Raw genomic sequence first — 24,299 nt, 5'->3', positions numbered from 1 at the left:
TCATGTGCCAACAATGCCCAGATGCTTTGTATATTGGACAGACTTCTAACTCCCTTAGACAAAGGGTTAATGGGCACAAAACAGACGTCAAAACACTCCAGATCCACAAACCAGTTAGTCAACATTGTAATGGAATGGGCCATTCTGTTAATGGCTTAAGAGTGTGTGTGTTACTAAAAAAATGTTTGCACCGCTATTCAAAGAGAAACAGCCAAGCTGTCTTTTATATTCGAATTTGGCACATTAACACATGGTTTGAACCAGGATGGGAATTTTCTGAGTCCCTATAGGGGCTCGTCTGCATACTTGACTTAATCTAATTCTTGACCTCCCCGCCTCCCCGCACTCTCTGATTTGCTCACCTTGATCATTTTTTTTTCTGATTTGTCCTCCTTGATTACTGTTTTTGGTTCTCTGTGCCTTAAATATTGCGTCTGTTCTGGTATGGCTATGGTCTGAAGAAGTGGGTCTGTCCCACAAAAGCCACCTAATAAATTATTTTGCTAGTCTTTAAAGTGCTACTTGACTGCTTTTTCTTCCAAGAGTGACTTCTGTTGGTGCAGCATTGTAATGTAACTGTAGCCTAACAGTAAAACTAAGGTTTTCAATACCAATGTCATAAAATATTTGTAAATCATACCTAACTGTGAAATGCCAAAGCTGTCTAAAATGCTAAAAGTCACTGATAAACTAAACATTTGCTTTATTTATAATTGGGAGGTGAGGGCGCTCCATGTCTGTCTTAACTGTACATAAGAGTTGCTCTGTTCAGCCTTAGGTGGTTTGACTATGTTAGTCGTTCTCTCTTACCTTTACAAAAACAGATTTGGATTTTCAAGTCAAAATATGGCCTGTCTGGCTCACTTTTTTCCAGTAATGAGTGTAGTTAGAATTTAGTGAATTCTCTTCATGATACACAAACCAGAAAAAAATCCATAACTTCCATATGTTTATTGTCACTGAAGGTCTTCAGGGAGTAAATGGTGAAAATATATTTTGTCTGGGAGAAGATTTATTTAGCAAGAATGTGACATTTTGTATTGTCATTAATGGCTACATTTTTAAATGGTTAGTTGTTTGAAGTGTTGCCAAACATATTCTGCATTTACACTGTAGGTTCTTTGGGGCTTAAGCCATCCATTCTTGAATGTCTCAGGAAAATATCTAGTATAATATTGGTGATTATCAGAAGAAATGAAAACATTTAAAATGAATCTATAAATAATCTCAAACTTTCCACAAATCTTCAGTAGGGTAAATTTTAGGGTTGCTCAGAACACTTGTGAGTGAAAGGCAAGTCCTGAAATGGATTTTAAGTAGCAGGCTGCAACTTACGCAAGTTAACACTAGCTACAGGCAGAGATCACTTGAGACATTCAAGTAGTTGCAGGATAGGGTTGCAGACCACCTTCTGTATATTCTACTATATCTTTGAGACAGTTTGCACATCTGTCTGTTCAAGAAGTTCTGCAAATGGTAAGAGCTAGATTCAAGCTTTTCCATTTCCCTAGGGACACCACCGTCGTCCTCCTGGGTCTCCTTCCTCCAAAATCTAGCCCTATTAAGTTTTATCCACTCTGGACAACTGTAACAAAATGTAACTAACACCACATTTCTGTGTTCTTAGGCTTCTAAAACCTATTCTTCTTTTCTCCAACTATGTTTCCACAATGCTGAAAGGGAGAATAGGACAAACACTGGACCTCTGTCAATTTGGCCAAATAAGACAATATTTCTTCCTGATTCCCTGGAACCAGGACCAGTGCTAACCACAAAATAGGGAGGGAAGAGAACAAGCAGCTGGAGAGGGAGAGATTCCTGTAGTGCAGTAAAAAGCTTAAATCATTCAGCTTCACCCTCCTCCAGCCAGCCAAGGTGGGGGATGAGGAGAGGGCCTCCAGCATGTGCTCTCATCTTTCAGCCTACCTTCCATGAGCAGTGAATTCTCTCTTCTGTCTAAGCAGAAACATTACTCCTCAACCTGTTGAGATGACAAGCAGTGGGAGTCTTTTTTGTACAGGCCCTTACCCACCAACTTTCCTTCCCTTTTGTACAGACTCTTACCCCTCAGCTCCCTTCAGGAGACAGTGCGTTCTCACCAACATCTGACCATACTGCCTCTTCTCCTCCAAACTCAGATGAGTGGAAGCTCAGACAGGTGGATGCCAACGATGTAGAATTGGCGAGTGTGTTTCCAGTGATGCATTGTTACAGGAATCAAGTTTTAGATGGGAGCTAATTCAGGCCTGAGGAACTGTAGCATAAGCAGAAGTTTTGCTAATCATAGATATAAAACCTTAGGACCTCAATAGCCCCTTCTTACATATTCAGAATAGCTGACCCCTTCTTACTTTCCCAAGTACAGGTTGAACCTCTCTAATCTGGCACCCTCAGGACATGTCCTATGCTGGTTGAGAGAATTTGCCAGATCACAGGAGTTCAATATTGTCTAGAAGTATTGCCAACACTTCTGCTGCTTATTGGGCTCTTACAAGATATCAAGAGGTAAATAACAGCACAGAACACTGAAAGGCAAGACTGCTGGTTGAAAACAAATTTTATGGGACCACTGGAAACTTGGCCACACCCATAAGTGATCATCCATCTTACTAAAATCATGCTGGATTATGTATGTTGCCAGGTGAGAGAGTGCCAGTTTACAGAGGTTCAACCGGTAGAATAACTCATTTCACTTCACTGTAGCCTCCATGTTTAATGTTCTGTTTTATAGGCAGTTTAAATTATTTCACCATTGTGTTTTTGAGAATCCTTGAGCTCTTGAGCCAACACTTAGTATTCATGTATTTTTGAGCAACATTATTAATGTTTTGCTGATATTGAAATAGATCAGGCTTTTTTATCATCACTCATTTAGGTGATTCATTTCATTCCACTGTCTTTAGCCCTAGAATTAAATAGTATTTGTATTAAGAATAAAACAGCAACCTAAACAATCAATCACCACATAAACCAAAGCAATCAAAATGCCCCAGACAGCAAGTCTTTTTCCCACCCCCCCTTTTTTTTTTACAGGAAAAAAAATCAAGGTTCCATACCGAGACAAAATTTTTACTCCAAATTTGTATTACTAAATATTTGCTTGAATTACCAATACCGCTTGATGCTGACAGTCTCTTTCAATTGCTGAAGTAAAGCTGTGCAATAATGAAAGTTTCTTGAAAATCTGCTCTTCTCTATTTGCACACCTTTCCTCCGCCATGGCATGTCCATGTGTACCCAGGAACAAATGAATTGCCCATCTGTAAATTCCCAACTCTGAGACCCACAAAGTCTTAATTAGAGACTCACTGTGTACATCAGAATTGCTTTTTGCCTTCCCTCTTCCAGGTGTAGACTCACCAGTTCCACTCTCCTCACTTTTATTAACAAATGTATTTACGCACAGAAATTCTTCCTCTGACCCTCTTTCTTTTCCATACTAAGCTTCCCTTTGGACGGTTCCACAGTTCACGCATATTTGAAACATCTTCAGAGGAGCCAATACCTCTGCAGGCCTTGAGCAAGGTGCAGGGAGCTGTCTCCATGCTCCCGGCAGAGGCAGGACCAAGGGCCCACCTGCTCCCCAACCCCAGCCCTAAATGCTGCCCAGAGCTCACAGGCCAGTGTTCCAGCAGTGATTTAATGGCCCGGTTACATCCACTGGCTCTCTCGTGGCAGCAGTGGCTGGGGCCCCAGTCCCCTTTGAAGTGCCAGGCCCTGGGGCAACTGTCCCCTTAGGCCCTCCCACTTTGGTTGGCCTGAACATTTTCATGTGTAACTGCCACTTCTGATAGTTAATATTTTAAGCTAGAGGCTGACCCAAACCAGAGCTCTACAATTTAACACCTGTAAATATGGATGTTTAACAAGTCATCAATACTTCAATTCTACATGTTGAACACTCTCCCTTTTCTTTTGGGTGATTGGCTTTTGGGAGAGATCCAGGAGGTGGAGGCTAGGCTGCAGGTCTGCCTGGTGTGAAATAAGCAAACTCTACGCTCAGTTCAGCTGTAGCAAGGTCCATAGAAAGATAGTGACAAACACAGAAATGAAGCATTATGACTGGTTCACGAGATTTTCTTTGATTCTCTATGTATAGTTGCAATGGCTACAGCCATATATATAAGCTCTGGTCAGCAAGATACTCCACATCTATGCAACTGTAACACTCCTTACAGCTCCAATCAATCCCTCAGACTTTTACCAGGTAGATGGTTACTCATCATCACCAAACACTTCTTGGTGAAGCTAATGTGACGGAATGCCAGTGATCCTGGACGAAAGTCTAGGAGACATTTAAACATTGTCCTGTGAAACAGTTCTGTTGTGAAGCCAGCAAATTGAGATGAGGTCCAATTGTGATTGAGAGGTGGAGTAGAAAGGAAGATTACTTTTTTGAATTTCAATGAAACAATGTGTTAATCGTGGATTTTTTAGCCAGGTGGCATGTGACTGAGGAAGAGAAATTTCTATTTATATTTTAACCCCTTGGTTGGAACATGGGGCTCAAAGCTGGGAGGAAAAGGGCAAAGGTGAAACCATTATTTATTTTATGTGATGATTATATGTATTCTATATTAGATGGAAAGCATTTGGGGTTGCTGGCTGTGACAGGTAGAGGAGTACTTTTTCTAAACCTAAATCATGTGGACATCTTTATATTTTTAAATATTACCAAATAATTGTAAGCCATGTCCAGGAACTTAGTGAGGATTATTTCATTTGGTTTGAATGTAAGTTCTTATTTTGTAATACCAGCATGGCTGTTTTTATTGCAGCAGGACATCTGACATATAAACTTCAGGCACTGGAAATGTAAATCCAAGTAAGTGCCACCTTCAACATGGCATTTGAGGTGGAACCAAAACCAAATTGATCTAAAAATTGCTAGAAAAGAAACCAAGCTTGTAGCATTTCAATTTTTTTTTTATTTCTGCTGCCCATGTGAATACACATTGATTTGGCTCTACTCTGAGATTTTCTTTAGTAGATTAATGCTGTGCCATTTTCCGTACTTGTTATTTCTAACAAGAATGACACATCAGAATGCTGGTAGCCAGAAGGGTCTGTGAATGAAGTAATATACTTTACCAGGTTAGTAGTTTTAACCCCTAAACATTCTGGCTGGCTCTACACTTGCATTCCTCTTTCGAAAGAGGCATGCAAACCAGGGGAATAGAAAATGCAAATGAGGTGCAGATTTACAGTATAGACACTGCTGTTTTGCAAGTAGACTCCATCTTTGAAAGAACCGTTCTTCCTGAAACAAAATAGGAAGAAGGGTTCTTTTGAAGACAGAGTTTGCTTCCGAACGAGCTGTGTCTACACTGCTTTTCTTCTTTCAAAAGAATATGCAAATGAGTTGCCAGGTATGTAAATCTGCACATCATTTGCATTTTCAATTTCCCTGATTTTCATGCCTGCTTGAAAAGAGGAATGCAAGTGCAGGCACAGCCTCTGTAATTAACTAGCTATAATGTTAAAATAATGGATCAAAATGGTATGGTTTGCACAGCAGATCTCTCACCCACTCAGCAACATCAGAAAATCTGGTTAGACAGATTGCAACAAAAAAGCAAGCCCCTGTGGTTGGAGGATTGTGGGGATCGGAAAAGATTGCATCTCTGCTGGCTACTTCAACCACTATAATACCAGGAAAACTGTGGTTTTGAGGAATATTCATAAGTGAGGTGATCATTGCCTTAGCGAGCAGCTGAAAAAGGAGTTGGTGCAATGCAGAACTATAGCCCCATATAAAAATAGGCCTTCCGCTGAGCTTTTAGTGCTAGTGCTAGTTTTCTGGCAGTGTTATAGAAGTGTGGGAAAGTTAGCCCAGTGTAGCGCATGCACACACAAAAAAGTGGTTGAAATGTTACTTATGCCTCACTCGCTAGGTCATGAGGGAAGTGTTTAGATTCCGAAACAAGTTGACCTGGTTGTTTGTCATTTGCCAGTAAAAACTAATGAGAGTATGAAACTGATTTGTGATACATAAACTTTCCCATTTTTGCTGGGGCTGCAACCCTCTTTAGCTATGTCTACACGGGGATGCTACATCGAAATAGCTTATTTCGATGAATAAGCGCCTACACGTCCTCCAGGGCTGGTGCCGTTGACGTTCAACGTCGACGTTGGGCAGCACTACATCGAAGTAGGCGCTGCAGGGGAGCGTCTACACACCATAGCGGCCCACATCGAAATAAGGGTGCCAGGAACAGCTGCAGACAGGGTCACAGGGTGGACTAGCACTTCCAGGGCAACAGCAAGCTGCTCCCTTAAAGGGCCCCTCTCAGACACAGGCAGCCTGCACAGCATGCGGTCTGCAGAGCCACAAGCACGCACGCCCTGTGGAAGCAGTATGGACCCCCAGCAGCAGCAGCAGCCAGAGGTCCGCACACCCACCCCTGCAGGATCAGTGCTTGCCCTGCTTAGTGCCATGCAGGAGGCAGCTGATCATCTTTTATTTGTGGAAGAGGAGCTGCCCCCAGGGGATGAGGAAGCAGCCCCAGACCTTGCTGCCCTCCGACCTCCTCCCCCGCCGCACACACTGCCAGCTGTGGAGCTACCCCACGAGCATGGACTGGTGGGAGCAGCTGGTGCTCAGCGAGTGGGACAACGACTGCTGGCTCCAGAATTTCCGAATGAGCCGGCAGACATTCCTGGAGCTCTGCCAGTGGCTCACCCCTGCCTTACGGCACCAGGACACTCCATGCGATGTGCCTTCACTGTCGAGAAACAGGTCAGCATTGCTGTCTGGAAGCTGGCCACTCCAGACAGCTACTGATCCGTAGGGCAGCAGTTCAGCATGGGCAAGGCCACCATCGGGGCTGTCCCCATGGAGGTAAGAGGACCCAGGGGAGGGGTGGGAGTCCTAGGGGGAGCCCCGGGGGTGGAGGGCCAGACACACCCTGCACACCCCTCACTGGTGCTCTCTCATGTCCTTCCCCTGCAGGTCGTCCGTGCAATCAATGCCCTGCTCCTCCCCAGGCTCGTGCAGCTTGGGGACCCGGATGCTGCCCCATCGCGGGGTTTGCCAGCCTGGGCTTCCCAAATTGCTTTGGGGCTCTGGATGGGACCCATATCCCCATCCATGCCCCGGAGCACAGCGGAGGACGCTTCCTCAATAGGAAGGGATACCGTTCCGTGGTCCTCCAGGACTTGGTGGACAGCCGGGGCCACTTCCTGGACATTTATGTTGGCTGGCCTGGCAGCACCCACGACGCCCAGGTATTCAGAAATTCGGGCCTGTGCTGCCAGCTGGAGGCAGGGACCCACTTCCCCCAGTGGGAGATCCCTGTGGGGGACACCACCATGCCCCTCTGTGTCATCGCAGACGCGGCGTAACCCCTCCGGCCCTGGCTCATGCACCCTTACACGGGCCATGTCACAGCCAGCCAGGAGCAGTTCAACATGTGCTTGAACCATGCGCGCCAGGTGGTCGAGTGCACTTTCGGCCACCTCAAAGGGCACTGGGGGGTGTCTCCTCACCCACCTTGATGCAGGCCTCACCAACATCCCCCAGGTTGTGGGCGCATGCAGCGCACTCCACAGCCTGGTGGAGAGCAAGGGAGAGGTCTTCTTCCAGGGCTGGGCTGTGGAGGCTGGCAGGGCCAACGTCCAGCCACCCGCTGGCCCCAGTCGCCAGGTCGACCCTGAGGGGATCTGGGTCCGGGATGCCCTGCGGGCCCATTTTGACCAGGCTGTGGGGTGAACGCTGGCAGGGCCAGCTGCGGGCAAGCCACCCACTGCACCCCCCCATCCTCCACAACACTCCCTGCCCCCACGCCCACACCACAGAGCACCCGAGAGCACACCCCCCGACTTTTCTTTGAAATAAATGGAAATGTTGTTTCAAACCAAACAGTGCAACCTCTTATTATTAACATAGAAAAAAAGGGGGGAACTATTTACATGCGGGGGCAGCTAGCAAAACAGGGGTCCAACAAAAACTATATACAAATGGGGGATATGTACAAAGGAGGGGGGGCCATGTCCTCGGCCCCGCACCCTAATGTCCAGCGCCCGGTGTTGGAGGGCGTGACCCTCACCTCGGCCAGAGCCCTGGTCGAGGCTGGGTGGGGGCTGGGAAAACCAGCAAATACGGCTGGCCAGTGTCCGCAGGCCCATGTTTCCCCCCGGCGGCAGGCCCCAGGGTGGCTGACGGTGGAGGGACAGCAGGCGGAGTGGCGGGTGGCGCGGCGGGCGGAGCGGCGGGCAGTGCAGCGGGGGGGCCAGGTGTTGCACTATATGCTCAAAGGTGCGCATGAAGGCCCCCCCAAGCCTCCTGGCGCCAGGCCAGCACTCATTTCTGGAGCTCCAGCCGCCGCTTCTCCACCCGCAGGCGCCACTCCGACATCTCCAGCTAACGCCGGAGGGTCGCGAGCAGCTGGCGGTCCGTGGCCATCCGTGGGTGGTTCCGCCATCGGCCTCGTCCTGGGGCTGGTTGGTGCTCCGCCGAGGGGCTGGCCTGCTGGGATGGCCCTGGTGGGCTCTCCGGGACCACGGACACCTCGTCGGCGCTCTCCGGGCCCTCCACTGGTGCAGCTGCGGAACACAAGGGGGAAGAAGAGTGGAGACAGCCGTTAGTGTGGGCCCTGACCCATGGCCCTTGTCCCCCCACCCCTCTGCTGCTGGTTCCCCATCCCCGGGAGATGCTGCTGCTGATGATGATGATGGGTGTCCCACCCCCCCATGGGGGACCCTAGGTTCTGCTCCCCCCATCCCCAGGGATGGGGCACGGCGCTGTCCTGCTGGGGAGCAGGGGCTGATGCACTCTTCTGAGGGACATGCCACTGCTGTCCTTGGGGCCATGGTCATCTGGGCATGTGGAGGGCTCTGGTCATGTCTTTTGTCCCCACCCCTTAACGCCGGAGGTGTGCACCGGAGGGGTACGTACCTGATGGTCCGCTCCCACGGTTTGGGGACACCCACTGGGCAGACGCCCTGCTGGAGCTGCGGGACGGGAGGGCAATGCGGACCCTCCATCGCTGGAGGATTCCCCCTCCTCCTACTCTGGCATCTCAGGGGTGGGCTCCTGGGGGGGGCCCTGGGGTGCAAGGCTTGCCTCTGGGGCGGACTCCGTCTCCGGGGCCTGCTGGGTCTCATCGGCCGATGTGTCAAGTGTGGCCGGGGGGGAGGAGGTGTACCGGAGGCCCAGGATGGCCCTGAGCTCCCTGTAAAAGGGGCAAGTGGTGGGGGCGACCCCAGATCGGCTGGCCGCATCCCAGGCCCAGGTGTAACCCTGCCGCAGCTCCTTAACCTTACTCCTGACGTGGTCAGGAGTGTGGGCAGGGTGACCCCGGGCTGCCAGGCCCTTGGCCAGCTGAGCGAACGCATCCGCATTCCGCCTCTTGCTCCCCATTACCTGGAGCACCTCCTCCTTGCCCCAAAGCCCCAGCAGGTCCCAGATCTTGGCCTCTGTCCAGAAGGAGCCCCGCTGCCTCTTCCCCGGCTGGCTGCCAGCCTGGGAGCCCTGGGTCCCTTTGGGGAGGGTGCCCTGGGGGTGCTTGGGGGGCTGGCTGGCTGCCTGCCATCGATGCGGGGTGTTGGGCTGCGGCTGCTGCAGGAGTGCAGGCTGAGCACGTGGCAGTGCTGCTGCCTGCACGCATTCTCAGCTTTCTGCACAGGAACGCAGTGGGCGGGGAGCTTTAAGGGGCTGCTGCACTCGGCGACCATAGAGCTCAGGGGCTGGAGACAGCGTCTCTCAGCCCCTCAGCTGATGGCTGCCATGGCAGACCCCGCTATTTCGATGTTGTGGGATGCGGATCGTCTACACGTGCCCTACTTCGACGTTCAACGTCGAAGTAGGGCACTATTCCCATCTCCTGTTGGGGATAGCGACTTCGATGTCTTGCCGCCTTACGTCGATTTCACTTTGAAATAGCACTTGCCACGTGTAGACGTGGCAGGCGCTATTTCGAAGTTGGCACAGCTACTTTGAAGTAGCCGGCTCGTGTAGATGCGGCTTTTATCTTCTTTGCTATTATCTTGCCCCTGGCAGCAGCTCCACAAGCAGCTTCTACAAGTGTGAGATATTTTTTCCATGCATATTTATTCATGTCGTGTGTTTTAATATCTTTGCCTTGTAATCATCAGTGTGGGTTCTGTCCCTTCCATTTAAATTCATCAGTTTAAGGGGAATGTATAGATTGGATTTATTTAGTGGTTTACTTAGTGACAGACACCAAGAGAATGTACCTGACCATTTTAGCCTTTGCTAGTAGTGTATATTTATCTAACAAATCTACCTCTATCTTTGATGTAAAGCTGTTGTATGAGTCATATCTTCTCTTTCCTGTTGTGAACAAAATCTGAGATCACAATTTTTTTCTGCTCATTAAAGATAATCTTTTCCTGAATTTTGTTTTGTCAATTTTATTCTATCCACAGTACTCAAAGAACATGACACATGAATGGATAAAAGTCAGGATACACTGAAGATTCTACTCTTGTCTGTGTGTGCAATAGGAACAGTGCTGAAGTAGTCACAGTCTTACCATGGTGATCATACAAGTGGATCCTCACAAGGCTTTGCAAATAGCTTACAGCAAACCTTGCATCCCTCAGGCAGAAAAACAACTTTTTTACTTGCTGAAACTGTAATTTAAGTGACTACTGGTGACTTTGATATTGTGGACTTTCTAGTTCTCCAGTTAGCAGTGGGTGATTCTCCACATGCACATACATTTCATTTAGTTCAGACAAATTTCCAGAAGTCTGAATATTTCTCCATATCTCTTTGATCAGCCAGGAAAACTTGTGTACATTCTTGAAAGATTTATGGTGGTGGCTGGAAGACTTAAAGGGCTGAAAATAATGGCTTTATTTATCTTCCTTCCTTTTTCCTTCTCAGTGACTTCCTAATTAGAGTGTACAGGGTATACAGGCATGAATCCTTGAAGCTTTTGCAAAGACTTTGTCGGTGCGGGCAAAGTCGCGGGCCAAGGCCACACTGACCCCACACCAGTATACCGCTCGGATCCTCAAGAGGCCTAGGACGACGATAAGAAGGGGACGGTGGATACCTGGCGACGAGTAGAGGTCGCCCCGCCCCTCTGCAGGCCGCCCCCACCCACCTCCGGCAGGAGGCCCCGGGGGTTGTGCACTGGCCCTGTACCGACGTTAGAGAGGCTGGTAGATTTTTCCCTGGCAGGCAGGAGGCTGGCTCTGAGGGAGAAGGGTGAGACGGGAAGAGGAAGGCTTGTGTAGGTGCAAACAGTTACAAAGTTTATTAACAGAACAAACAACAGGGAAAGGAGTAATGACACTTGTAACAATAGATAATTTTTTATAAAGTAACCATAGAGATATATGTATTAGTGATTACTGATAATGCATTGAATTGCAACAATAGTATTTCTTTAGACACTTACAATGCTATACACTAAAGAGTCCATGAAGCGACCTGTATGATGGTGTTTATTAGGTTGGAGGCAAAAAGGAAGGTTAAAGGGAAATTCAAGGAGAGAGGTATAGGTAGTTTTATATTAATATAGCTCCGGGCAGGGGAAGGTCAATTTGCTTTCCCCCTCAATGCCCTGGCTGGTTCGCTATGCCAGCCTATTGGAGGCCTTGGCGCTTTGCCTGCCAAGGTGCTCCTCCCAGCCGAGTGAGGGGGAAGTGTAACCTCCCTGGCTGGGGCTTGGAGAATAGGGACAGGTAAGGGGGGTAAGGTAGGATGCAGGGTTTATAGGGTAACTGGGAGGTCAAGCCTCTACCAAGGTGACCTGCCTGCTCCTTAAATATATAAACACGTCACTTAAATAAATGCTATTGTTACCAGTCTATGACTAATCACTTAGATAATTAATTATTGCTACTAGTACCATTTACTATAACTAAATGACTAACTAATTAACTATAACTGTGAAACTATTAACACAAGTGTGCAGTTTCTAAGATAGTAGAAGAAACCTGGGCTGTTAGGCCTGGCCTTGGGGTCGAGCCCCTGGGTGTGGCCCCTCTCGGCCAGAAGGGGCATGGTTCGAATCGCGACTTCAAACCCCCCGTTGCAGGGACCCAATGTACAAAGTATTATGATAATATAATTTGTATAGCCTGGGCTGGGCCTCGGGCCTGTGAAAGTCTACGTGGCCTGGGCTGGGCCTCAGGCCTGTGGAAGTCCTTATAGCCTGGGCTGGGCCTCAGGCTTATAATAGTCTGTGTAGCCTGGGCTGGGCCTCAGGCTTGTTGTGGATTTTCGTGTCCAGGTGATTGCAGTCTCGTCAGGCAGGTGGGTCGTGTCCGGTAGGTAGTGTCGTCACCGCAGGATGGCAGGCGGCGGGAGCAAGGGTGCCGCTTTGATGGCAGGTTCTGGGCTTCAACAGCTGGGCACGCAGTACCTCACGCTAATGGTGAGGCCAGTTCGCCACCCAGCTGAATCACCTTGGAGCCTGCTTGCTGTTTAGATGGCAGACCCTGGGTTTCAACAGGCGAGCACGCAGTACCTCACCCTAGTGATGAGGCCAGTTCGCCGCTCGCCTGATTCACCTCAGGGCTGCTTGTCCCTCTTTTAGTGCTGAGGTAAAACTGCCAGCTGTCATCGCAGCAGGCGGGCCCTGCTGGGCGGTGCTGGTGTTGACTCAGGAGCCCTTCGCAAAGTCTTCTCAAGCTGGAGCTCTTTGCAAAGTCTTTGCTGCTTGTGAGGCAGCTAGCCTAGGGGCTGGTGGACGCCTCAAGGGCCAGCACCTCCCCATACAGTTAGCGGAGTCATATCCGCGCCAAGGGCCGGCGAGCGCTGTGCTGCACCGCCTTATATCCTATGATCTCATGCATGATTCATGAGGTTATTTACATGCGAGCGTTCTGAGGGCCTGCTTTCAAACAGGTCCTCCGGGCTGTGGAAACTTCTAGAAGCTTTCCACCTGCGCCCAATCAGGTGCCTGGATTTTAAACCCCAGGTCACGAGTTGTTTATGAGTTCAGGGTTACCAGGGAAACCAACTGACTCAGAGTGACCGTTACAGGGGGCTGCTAAATGGCAGCCTATGTGATTTTAGATTCTACCTGTACCTGTAATGATGTTTAATGGCCAAAGGCGTGTTTCCCCTGACCCACGGGGGCGATAATGCCCAAAGGATGAAAAATCCCTGACAGACTTGTGTGTGAAGAAGGCTTCACTCCCTCTTAGCACATCCCTGTGTAACTCTTTAAAGAATTTCTGTCTCCAGATTATCCTTCACTTTCTTCAGGGCACCTAACCCAAAGTCTGGGGAGTGTCTGCTGGAGATTGATAGTTATTTTTGTGGGGGCCAGACTACCTTGAGTGAGTCAAGGGGGTGTGAGGACACTGACAAAGCGTTGATGATGATGATGTGGGCTTCATATCCAGAAGTAAACTGTAATGTAGAATGGAATTTATTGTCACAGATTTCCCAGATCTGAAGAATTGTGTCTGTCCCACAAAAGCTCCTCACCTAATAAATTGTTGTTGGTCTTTAAAGTGCCACAGGACTGCTCTTTTGGTTTGGAATGTATTGTGTTTGTATATGTTAATATTATGTTAATATAAATTGTAGTGAAAATATTTTCAGTCTGGTCAACTGATATCCTGTCTTGCCGTATTTATTAGTCTAAATTCTTGGGGCCCCAAGACTTTATGTCCGGCAAGAGTGACTTCTCTCATCCAAGTCCAAGAGTTTGAGATAGGACCATGTGCTAAGGAAAGCAGGTTTACACTGACAGTCCCTGTCCTAAGCATAGTGGTGGGTGCTGAAATTATAACTGTTCTCACAGTATAGCTTCCAGTTACGGCAAAAACAAAGGGCTGCAAAATAATGCTAAAGACAAAAAAAATTACTTGTGTAAGTATCTTGCAAAAGGTTGCATAGAATTTTGTTGTGACTGTTTGGGTCAATTCTCATAATTGATGAGAAATTCCAAATCTGTTTGCTCAGTCTTAAATTGTATTTTCTATGTTTCTGACACAATACCAGGCCTGCGGTTACTTAGAGTATTTCTGTTATGTTCAATGGTCTTTGGATTGGGATCAGAGAACATTATCAGTGCCATCTGTAACAAAAAAGTATCTGCATTGTGGTTTGGCAGGTTTGGAAAGGGTTTTTAGATTTCAAAGCAAACTTTATTTTAATGGGTTAGAGAAGCACTATTTTTGTGTGACATCGATCTGGTGATCTGATCTATGTGAGTTTACCCCTGAAACTCAATAAATCCCAAAAGAAGGGATCAGATTGCAGGATAACAACCTTATACTGTAATTAGAAAACATGGCAAAATGAAGAATAAAATGCTCTACACATTCTATAAGGTCATAAACATACTGAAATAATAACAACAGAGGCTCTACCGTCATAGCTAAATAAATTTTACTGAAAATTCTAATTCTTCAGTTTACTCCTAAAGTTAAATAAGGATTCCTTTTGTTGTCAGGTTTCTGCTAAGCTAATTTAATTATTTCCTTCTCATCCTGCGGAAATCCAATTGCAGTATTAATAATGCCAATCAATATTACCTACAAAACAGGGGTCCAAATATTAGTCTTGTTTATACACTTCTAAATACATGCCAATGGTATTACATAGGATTTATGCTGCTATGACTGAGCCCAAAATGCAACCTAGTTGATGCTCATGGGTTCAGCTATTATTAATTATTCAAATACAAGTCTTCTGCCTGTACTTGTAGTGTTTGCTTTGTTGATAAATTGCACTGTATAGTAAGCTATTGAAATATTGCTGCAACTCAGTGCATGCTTGCTGTCTAAATTGAATTTGTGATGGACTTCAGATGACTGATAGATCATTATGCCTCAGGTCACATGTTTGTGTACAAACAACAAAATATTAATATTTTTATCCAACAAGAACTTGGGTTAAAATGAGTGGGTAACGTGTGTATTTTACTGCATGTCCATTCTGTTCAGTAGGTTAGGCAATCAAGCTTGTAATTAGATTGAGACTGATCCTGTTTCTGGTTGAAGTCTGTGTTGCCAATTATTAAAACAATGTAAGGACCACTAGATGTAATAATGTACTTGAAATGATTTGGCTATTCAAATAAGTACCCAAGACTTGAAGTGCTTATTTGAAGCTTATCTGAAACCCAGGGCTGGAAAGCTCTTAAGATCATTTCTGATGCCTCTGGAAATATGTCCTTGAAGCCCCTCAGAACCCAGAAGTGTGAAGAAATGGCAAATAATTGGGATAAATTGTTAAAGGAATGTATTCAGATGAAACTAAAGCTGAACTTTCATCAAATGCTCATGTTGGAAGACATTTTAATGAATGTGTTGAAATAATGTCCAATTGCCCATTGTATCCCTTAGAGCAGGGTTTCCCAAATTTTGTATACTTGGTACCATTTTTTTTCAGTACCTATTTTGGGGCCCAAAAATATGAATGCATATAAAATAATGAAAAATAAATAAATTTTCACTGTTTATTTTTTATTCAAAATAATAATAGTACATCGCGATAATTTGTATATTTTCTAAGGACTGGTATTTTTCTTTCCAAAGATTGGTACTGGGCCACAGACCACACTTTGGGAAATGCTGCCTTAGAGGAGCTTTGCTTTATTTTGCTGAGCAGCAATGCAAGGAACCTACAGGCCTGCATTCTTTAAGACACCCGCTTGGGCAAGTTAGCAAAAGTAAACCCTAGGCTTATCACCTTTGTATAGATACTTGGCCCACAAATGATCCTAGATTTGGGGGAATGGGAATTGCATACTTAAGATCAAAAAGTGGGCATAAAATGAAAATAGGCAACTGCAGGAATACTGAACTAAGTCTGGGTATTTTATCGTAGGAACATTCGTAAAATGTCTAACCACACATTTGCTTTAGAAATATGGTAATGAGTCAATAGAGATTAATTTGCTAGCCTCAGTAATATGAGGCTGAGGCAGTTGATATTGACAGAGGAGGTTGTGTGCTTGAATGAATTTTCATGGTGGCTCAAAGGACCTGTATAAGCAAGAACCCTCATAAAGAAGTTAATTAGTTCTATACTCTTCCCTATTTCACTACTAAACTATCATCTATCTGGGATATGAGCCATCAGACCTACTTGGTATGTAGGAGATAAGTATGGTCCTTTGTAACTTTGGCTATGTCTACACTGCAAGATAAATTCAAATTTAAGTCAGTTAACTTAATATTACACAAATGTTTTACATCACTGGTTGGAAGCTCGGAATTAGTATAGAAAAAATCATTTTGTCTCTCTGGTTTCATATTTTCTTACATTGTATTTCAAAGTGCAAGCTGAACATCTCTAGGCTGGCACTCCTGACAACATGCATGGTCTGGCATGATTTTAGTTAGCTGGATATCCACTTATCATGGGTGTGGCAAGTTTCCTGTGGCTTCATAAAGTTTGCTTACAGCCACCAGTCCTGGCTCTATGTTTTGTGCTGTTGTTCACCTCTAATTTACACATAAATATCTTCTAAGAGCCCATTAAGCAGTGGAAGTGTTGGTAATGCTGCAAGGGAATCTTGATCTCTTATGGCTTGGCAAACTCTCTGGTTCAGCACCAATCAGGCCCTGAGGGTGCAGAACTAGAGAGGTTCAAAATGTATAACCACATGTAAACTTAGGAATTCAGGTTGAAAGACAAGTTTTGATATATTTAATATGTAGATCTAGAGTAGGTAGTTACACAAAGTACAAAAATGGTTGATAAATCGGTTTGTACACAATTCAAAAGCGTTTTACTTGCCTCTGTCTGGGTCCTAGATTTAAGAGTGCCATGTATTGATTGATACACAATAGCTGGGATTTTGTGCAGCCAAATTATGTGTATTTGTGATATAGAATGACTTCATACATCAAATCATCATTGCCTACTTGGATATGAGTAATAGATTTTATGTATACAAGTAAGAAATGTAAATACCCTATATGAAGCAAGTGCATCCTAGTGAGGTTGCAGAGGAATTGTGTGAGTATTTTAGTTTAGTTTCTCATAAACAATAAATAATAGGTCTTCAGGGACCTATTTGTTCTTGAAACAATCCTAGGATTTTCTGACCCAAGCTATGATTTGTTCCATTCCTTGTATTTCAGCCACATTAGCTGTATCTTAAGTGTAACTATTTCTTTATGTGAGCCTGTTGTGTGGCCCATTTTTGTCCTTTTTAGCTATTAATATTTGGATAAATATCACTTGGAGAAGATAACTGCATGAAAGACAGGTGCAGTTGCATACCTTCATGGTATGGCTGATTTCACTAATTTAGAAAGAGGCTGTTAGTTTTAAAAATTATGTCACAGTTGTCATTTACAGATCTTATGTCTCGATGTATTACCATTTCCTGGCATCAGAAAATGTCTGTATTGTATTTACATGACTCAAGGCCCTGGATACCTATGGGTAGATTTGCTCCTCCTGTCCTGACCTCACACTTTAATTTATTTGTTTTTGTAACCAGAAATAAAGCTAAGCCCTTGTAATGGTGTACAGCAGTACCTGATCAGTGCACGTAGGGACATTTTGTTCCATGGTATATCTGCGTTATTTTGCATCCTGATAGCCAGGGACTCCATTACTGTGGCAGTGAGCTACAGTGCTAAATGGGACTTGTTTCTTAGATTCAGTTTAATCCTAAAGTGTTCTGATTTTAGGCCTTTAACCTGGGCAATGTAGGATATGTAACTTCATGCAAGGCCTTAATTCATTAATCAAATTCATCTTTGAATCCCATGTAAACTAATGTCACAAATGGATGTAAAAGAAGTGTGATAAGGCTTGGGTTTTTAAATCTGTTACCTCATAAAAAGGAGGTAAAAACAAGATAAAGCCCAAAGCAACACAATTATTTTTACCATCTGTTTGATTTATGTCTCCTTTAAACTGCTTATATTTTAGACAGAAATCTGTTTTCTGTTTTCAAAATAGATGAGATCCAACTTCCCTGAGTTGCTAATTTTTAGCACTTAGAGGCTCCCTTGGGCTGCTGTCTGCCACAACTCATTGCATAGGTGCTTTTCACAACACTCATTATAAAGTGATTAGCCTCAAGGAAGAGATCCTCCAATGCTTCAGCCTTCTCACATTTGATACAGCTTTGCTGCTGAATTCTGCCCTGTCAAATCCTATCAGATGGTGAGCAAGGGAAGATGGAATTAAACACATGCTGTCACTTCTCAGCTATAACTGTTCATAAATATCAGAGACAAGGTGGGTGAGGTGATGCCTTTCTTGGACCAACTTCTGTGGGTGAAAGAGACAAGTTTTCGAGCTTACTCAAAACTCTTTGGATGAAGAGCTCTGTATCAGCTTAAAAGCTTCTATCTTTTGCCCACAGAACTTGGTCCAGTAAAAGTTATTATTTCACCCACCTTTTCTCTCTGTGATAGCAAAATGCACATTTAAGTGAATTGCAATTGTGGTGGCTAAGAATAGATACTCTCTAAATTCTATCACCAGGAGTACAGAGGGAGAGTTCAAGTGAGGTTAATTCTTTGCTACCTGGAGAAAGAGTAGTCGTCTTCTTTTAGACAGGGGGAAATTTAAACACGGCAGAGTGAACTTTTTCTTTTTGAATTCAGGGCTCGTACGTGACAAAACGGCAGTTACAAGTTTCTGAAAAAGTTGTACCTCTGTAAGGCTATGTCTAGACTGCAGGTTTCTATCGACAAAACTTCCGTCAACAGAAGTTTTGTCAACAGAGCACGTGTCCAGACAGGAGATCTGTCAGCCGATATATGCCAGTCGGGAGTGTTCTCTTGACATCCCTGTATATCCCATTCTGCAAGGAAGAAGGGACGTCTCAATAGAGGGTTTTTTTCCCCACATTTGGCCCTGTGTGGATGGGCCAAATATCAGAAAAGCCTCTCCCAACAGAACTGTCAGCAAAAGATATGCAAATGCATTGCACAATTTGCCTGTCTTTTGCTGACAGTTCTCTGCAGTCTAGGCATAGCTTAAGATACAGAACTTCCAATACCATATGTTTGGATATGTTTTCTCTTCAGAGAAAAGATCTTCCAATTTGTATTTGATTGTGAAGTGGTAAGGTAAACACCTGCATGACAGTAAATCAATGTGGGTCAGACATAGGTATTTACCCAAAGAATAAGGGTGCAGAGACTAGGCTACAGTATCTTGGTGAAAGACAAGAGCTTTCCCAGTTGATTTCCTCACACGTTGATCTATTTGCTTTCATACTGTACCTCTCAATTTCTTCTCCCATACTTGTCTCAAAAAGCCATTGGTGTCATTTGGTTTTAGCGAGTCTTGTGTATTTCGAGGAGTTTAGATCAAGCTGTGGTGTTGAACTCAACACAGTATCAGTGTTCCTTACCACTATTAAATGTCCCAGTATAGAAAGTGCACAGAATGCCACCCACACCTATTATCACGTGGGGGGGACCTGTTGGACCCACCATTGAACAGTTGCAGTAGAAAGTGAGGAAACAATAAGTAAGTCCTCCCCTGGGAATCTCTGGCACTCATACAGAAAAAAAAATCCTTCTTGACCCCCTCAACTGTCAGTTAGCAGGATCAGGACGTTTTTGCCTTCATCACAGCACCTGAAAGCCACAGTGGACTAGGAATACAGTTACCACTTGGAATGGAGTTGTTTGTCACTTATGGCAATCAGTTTCCAATGTGGCTGAGAGAATAAAATGAATGGTTTGCAGAGGTGATAAAAACATGGAGGGGGGAGGTTGTGTTGAGGCTTGGTCTCATGTGATAGGGTCAGAACTTGTGGCCTTCATGGCCATCACAAGCCAAAGTCCCAATCCCTGTCCCCCACATCAGTGGAAGGGTGCTAGGGTTCAGGGAAAGCTGAGTCCTAGGGGGTATGCTGAGAAGATCCTACTCACATTATGGGTTATATGGTAAGGAGCCTTTTTACCTTGGTGCCAGTTATGGGTAAAACAATAAGGGGCCTTTTAATCCCCCACTGGAGAGAACAGGTGATGGCCAGGTAATGCGCCTCACCGGTGTTAAAATATAATAAAGGCTGCATGCTGTCATTTAATTCCAGGTATGTGTCTGTCCTTGTTTTGCTGCTGTGTCCAATCAAAAGTTCCTGCAAAAACATTGCTCATGAACAGCCTCTTCATGTTCCTAATAAGATGCTCCTTGTAGAGCAGGAGAGAAACCGAAATGTCAGTGCTGGCAGCTGAAAGGATACAGTGAGTCCAGGATTTTCTGATAATGAGACTTTATACCAGGGCAGCTGTTTCAATAGAAAAAAGTTAAAAGTGAAACATCCCTTTGTGCCTCAAATTCCCTAATTAATTACAGTGGAATTATTGGAGCTTGGTGGTACTTTTTTCGGCTTTCCACCCAACAACCTTGGAGATGAATAAACTGTAATTGACTGCTGTGGTGTGATTTCATATGAAGAAAGCATCTTACCTAGGAGCTTCATATGGAACAAGATGACATGTAAAACAGCAGAACAGAAAGTCACCGCATACTGTACATCTCTTGTTATATCATATTGGGTTGATTTGGATCACGTTAATGCATACAACTAACAAGGGTCACTGTTGCAGCGACATCATATATTTTAGGAGGAAAAAGAATATGAAGTGAAGAATGTGAATCGTGAGAAAAGATTTGATTTTCTTCACCTATATGATCCCACTGATTTGTTCTCTGATATTAGAAATAACTGTGGGAAGTAGAAATAGGGGTTGGGGGAATGGGATCTTTTTTAAGTGATTCAAGCTGATTTATCTGAGATCACTCTTGAGGTGAATCAGATCACCATTCCTGGCTTGACAGCTTGTAGAATATGAGCATGCACTTGATTGAATTTCAATGGTCATATGCTACTGCATTCACTATCGCATATGTGGAAAATAACACTGTACTTCTGTCTAATTCAAAATCCTTATTCATTGCCTGGATTAGTTTAGGAATAAACATGCTGTTGTGTGTCTCTTGGAAAGAAGAGGATATGTCTTGCTAGGAGATTTTCGTTGCTTCAAGTATCAGAGAGGTAGCTGTGTTAGTCTGTTTCTTCAAAAACAACAAGAAGCCCTGTGGCACCTCATAGACTAACAGGCATTTGGAGCATAAGCTTTTGTGGGCACAAACGCTTATGTTCCAAAATATCTCTTAGCCTATAAGGTGCCACAGGACTTCTTGTTTTTGTTGCTTTAGTGGTAGCCTAGTACAATGCAGCTAGACTAGATGTGAACATTCTTGAAAGTGAGAGATTTTGACACTGCTGATTTGGCTTATTTTTTTCTTGACAACTAAAGGTATTGTTCCTGAGGTTTTCTTTAAAGGTACTTTCTTGGTTTCAAAGGAGGTGAAGAAGCAAAGCATCCAACAGAGAAACTCAAGGAGTTAGTCTGTAAAACAAATCACTGCGGTTTTTCAGACTTTACCTGGAGATGAGAACTAACCTGGAAGATCTGTATTCTGCCACTTCTGTGCTAACTACAGGAGGCAATAATAGCTAGTGTTCACGTCCACTACCCTGGATCTCCTCAATCATAGTTTTCTTAGAATAGTACCAGAACGAGGCTGTTCATAGGACAAATCTGGGCAGCCATCACAAACACTTTTGGGAGCCCTGCAGTGCCAACCCAACCCTTCTATGTCCGCGAGGTACCATGGGGATTATGGAGGCTTGGCGCAACAGCAGCTGGGTTCACCTCCCAACTCTCCAGTCACCATGTGGGCAACGGGAGTTGCCTGGCTGCAGGCTCCTCTTCACACTGCCGCCACTCATTGCCTGCTGCGTGCAGCTTCTCGGCAGCAGTAGGAAGTAGAGTGCTCTGGCTCCACGGTGCTCTGCTTCCTGACACCACGGAGAAGTAAGGCACAGTGGGCTGGGAAGTCCACATGCTGGGGCAGAGCAGGCTGCTGGACCACTCTGGTTCCCACCACCTGCGTGGTGAGTGCCGGGTGGGGGTAGTGGACCCTGCTGCCACCAGGCCAGACCCCCATAAGCCCCAGGGGCAGGCTCAGGAGAGGGGGCAAGAAGCCAAAGTCAGGGTGAAGCAGGGGACGGGTGGGGGAGGGGCAGGGGAGTTGTCATTGTCCCAGACCCCACAGGGAAGGAGCAGGGTTTTGAGGCGGGGCCCTGTGTAATACTTTATTCCATAAAATAGGGTGCTCACATTTGTCTGTGAAATGATGAAAATTGAAGTCTGGGTGGAGGGCTTTTTACAGCAATTTTTGTTGCATAGATATGCATCTTTTTGTCAAGGCAGCTGTCGTATCAAAGTCAAAAATCATTTAAGAATAAATTTTCCACTCTGGATGCATTGTAAGTCCAAACAGATACTTTAAATCTTGTATTGAAATTTTATTTTTCCATACTTTTCACCCAGATTAATGTGGCACCATGTCTGTGACACAGTGGCATTAGCGAAGCAGAAAAATAAAAGCCTTAGAATACTAAGAAACATACTAGTAGATAGGTAAAGTTATAATAGCTTTCCCAGTTTTTTGGGAGGTCTGATTTTACTCTTCCTATGAAAGTCCATTCTTTACTTTCCCAGGGCAGCACCCCAGCTTCTCCATAGCCTCACATTCAGTACCTATATAACCTTACATTGATAATGCCCTGAGTTGACTTTTTATAAATACTAACTGCAGTAAAGGGTTTGTTATCCAGCATGTTTGGCGAAGGGTTGAGTACTGGTTAATCAAATATTCCGGATAACTGAGTCATATTTACTGATAAAAAAACAATTTTCAAAGGATTGGAATATGATAATATGAATCAGGTGTAAAATAGTACAATATTCAGGTACACACCAATCCCGTAGTAGTACTGCCCCACAGACTGGTTGGTTTCTTGAAGCACTTGAGTAAAGTTTTCTATGCAGTAGGTTATATTATGACACTATATATCAATGTGGGCAATTCACAGCATAAACCCTGATCACTAAAAATACGCGAACACTAAAACTAGGCTGAACATAATTTAATCTTTGGTGATTTAGAAGGCACTTGAAGATGCAGTGCCTATGATTCATCATTAGCAACATCCCCCCACCCTTCCATTCTCTGATTTGCTCACCTTGATTATCTTTTTCTGATTTGTCCTCCTTGCTTACTGTTTTTGGTTCTTTGTGCCTTAAATATTGAGTCTGTTCTGGTCTGGCTATGGTCTGAAGAAGTGGGTCTGTCCCACAAAAGCTCACCTAATAAATTATTTTGCTAGTCTTTAAATTGCTACTTGACTGCTTTTTGTTTTGATACAATTATCATTGTAGATGTAGAAGGTATAGGAAACTGGACTGACTCTGTAATGACTCTGAGACATAACTTAAAAGCTGCTTTTTTGAATAAATCCCTGCTATAAGTTTGCTTACTTGTATTCGGCCTGTCTTGCATAAAAGGAGAATGGAAAATATGCAACTGTATAACTAACTGGGACGTGTATTAGCACCAGTTACCAGACTCAAGATTTGTACTGGGAGACATCAGATATGCCATTTAATAGATAGAGCCTTACAGTTGGCGAAGTGCCTGATAACACGGTTTTTACAGCCTTTGGGCAAATCCACCAAGTGACAGATTTTCACATAACGATAATGTATCCTGATGTTCAAAGGAAATTTTCCATTTAAGAGATAAAATGAGCCAACATGTCATCTTACTTCTTCTACTCATCAAGTGATCTTTGCAAAGTCCTGATTAGATGCATTATTCTGAGTTGCTTGTACTGTGATTTACCACCCTGGTAAGTGCCCATTTTAAAGAGTTTGTGGGGTTTTGTAAAGTATGTCGTAATATATGAGTGTGAAAGCAAACTTCCACACACCCTGTGACTATTTACACACTATTAACCCTACCTTTGTCACATATGGATATTACCATCTGTTTAAAACACAACAGCTTCAAGGAAAAATGGTTTCCCAATCCAGCATCTATCTCCTTTAGGCCTGTTTAAGTGGTCCCTACTAAATGCTTTTTCAGAACACTGGATGATTTTCCCAGCATTACTTGGGTCCTCCAGGGTAGGTGGCTGAGGGTGTGGGGTACGGGCAGCAGCTGTGAGGTGAGAATAGGCTCATGGCAAGGTGGCACAGGAGTTAAGGTAGGTGGAGTGCAGGAGTCAGAGCAGAGGCTGAAGGACTCAGGGCAAAACTGGGGGGGAGTACAGGAGCCAGGATGTTGCGTATGTTGAGGGCTAAGGGCAGAGGGTGGGGATGTGGGGGCACAGGAGTCTGAGTAGGGTTTTGGGATGTATGAAAGGCTCGAAGAAGGGTGTATGTGGTGCAGGAATCAGCACAGGGGGTTAAGGCATAAGGGACTGGCAACAGAGGGGGCTTTAGCCAGCAAAGGCATGTGTCCACATGGCCTCTGCAGTGCCAGCACCCACTTCTGCTGACACTGAATGCTTGAGGGA

Source organism: Carettochelys insculpta, chromosome 13, assembly GCF_033958435.1.
Source record: "Carettochelys insculpta isolate YL-2023 chromosome 13, ASM3395843v1, whole genome shotgun sequence".
In the NCBI taxonomy this organism is placed as follows: domain Eukaryota; kingdom Metazoa; phylum Chordata; order Testudines; family Carettochelyidae; genus Carettochelys; species Carettochelys insculpta.
This window is presented reverse-complemented; position numbering follows the sequence as displayed.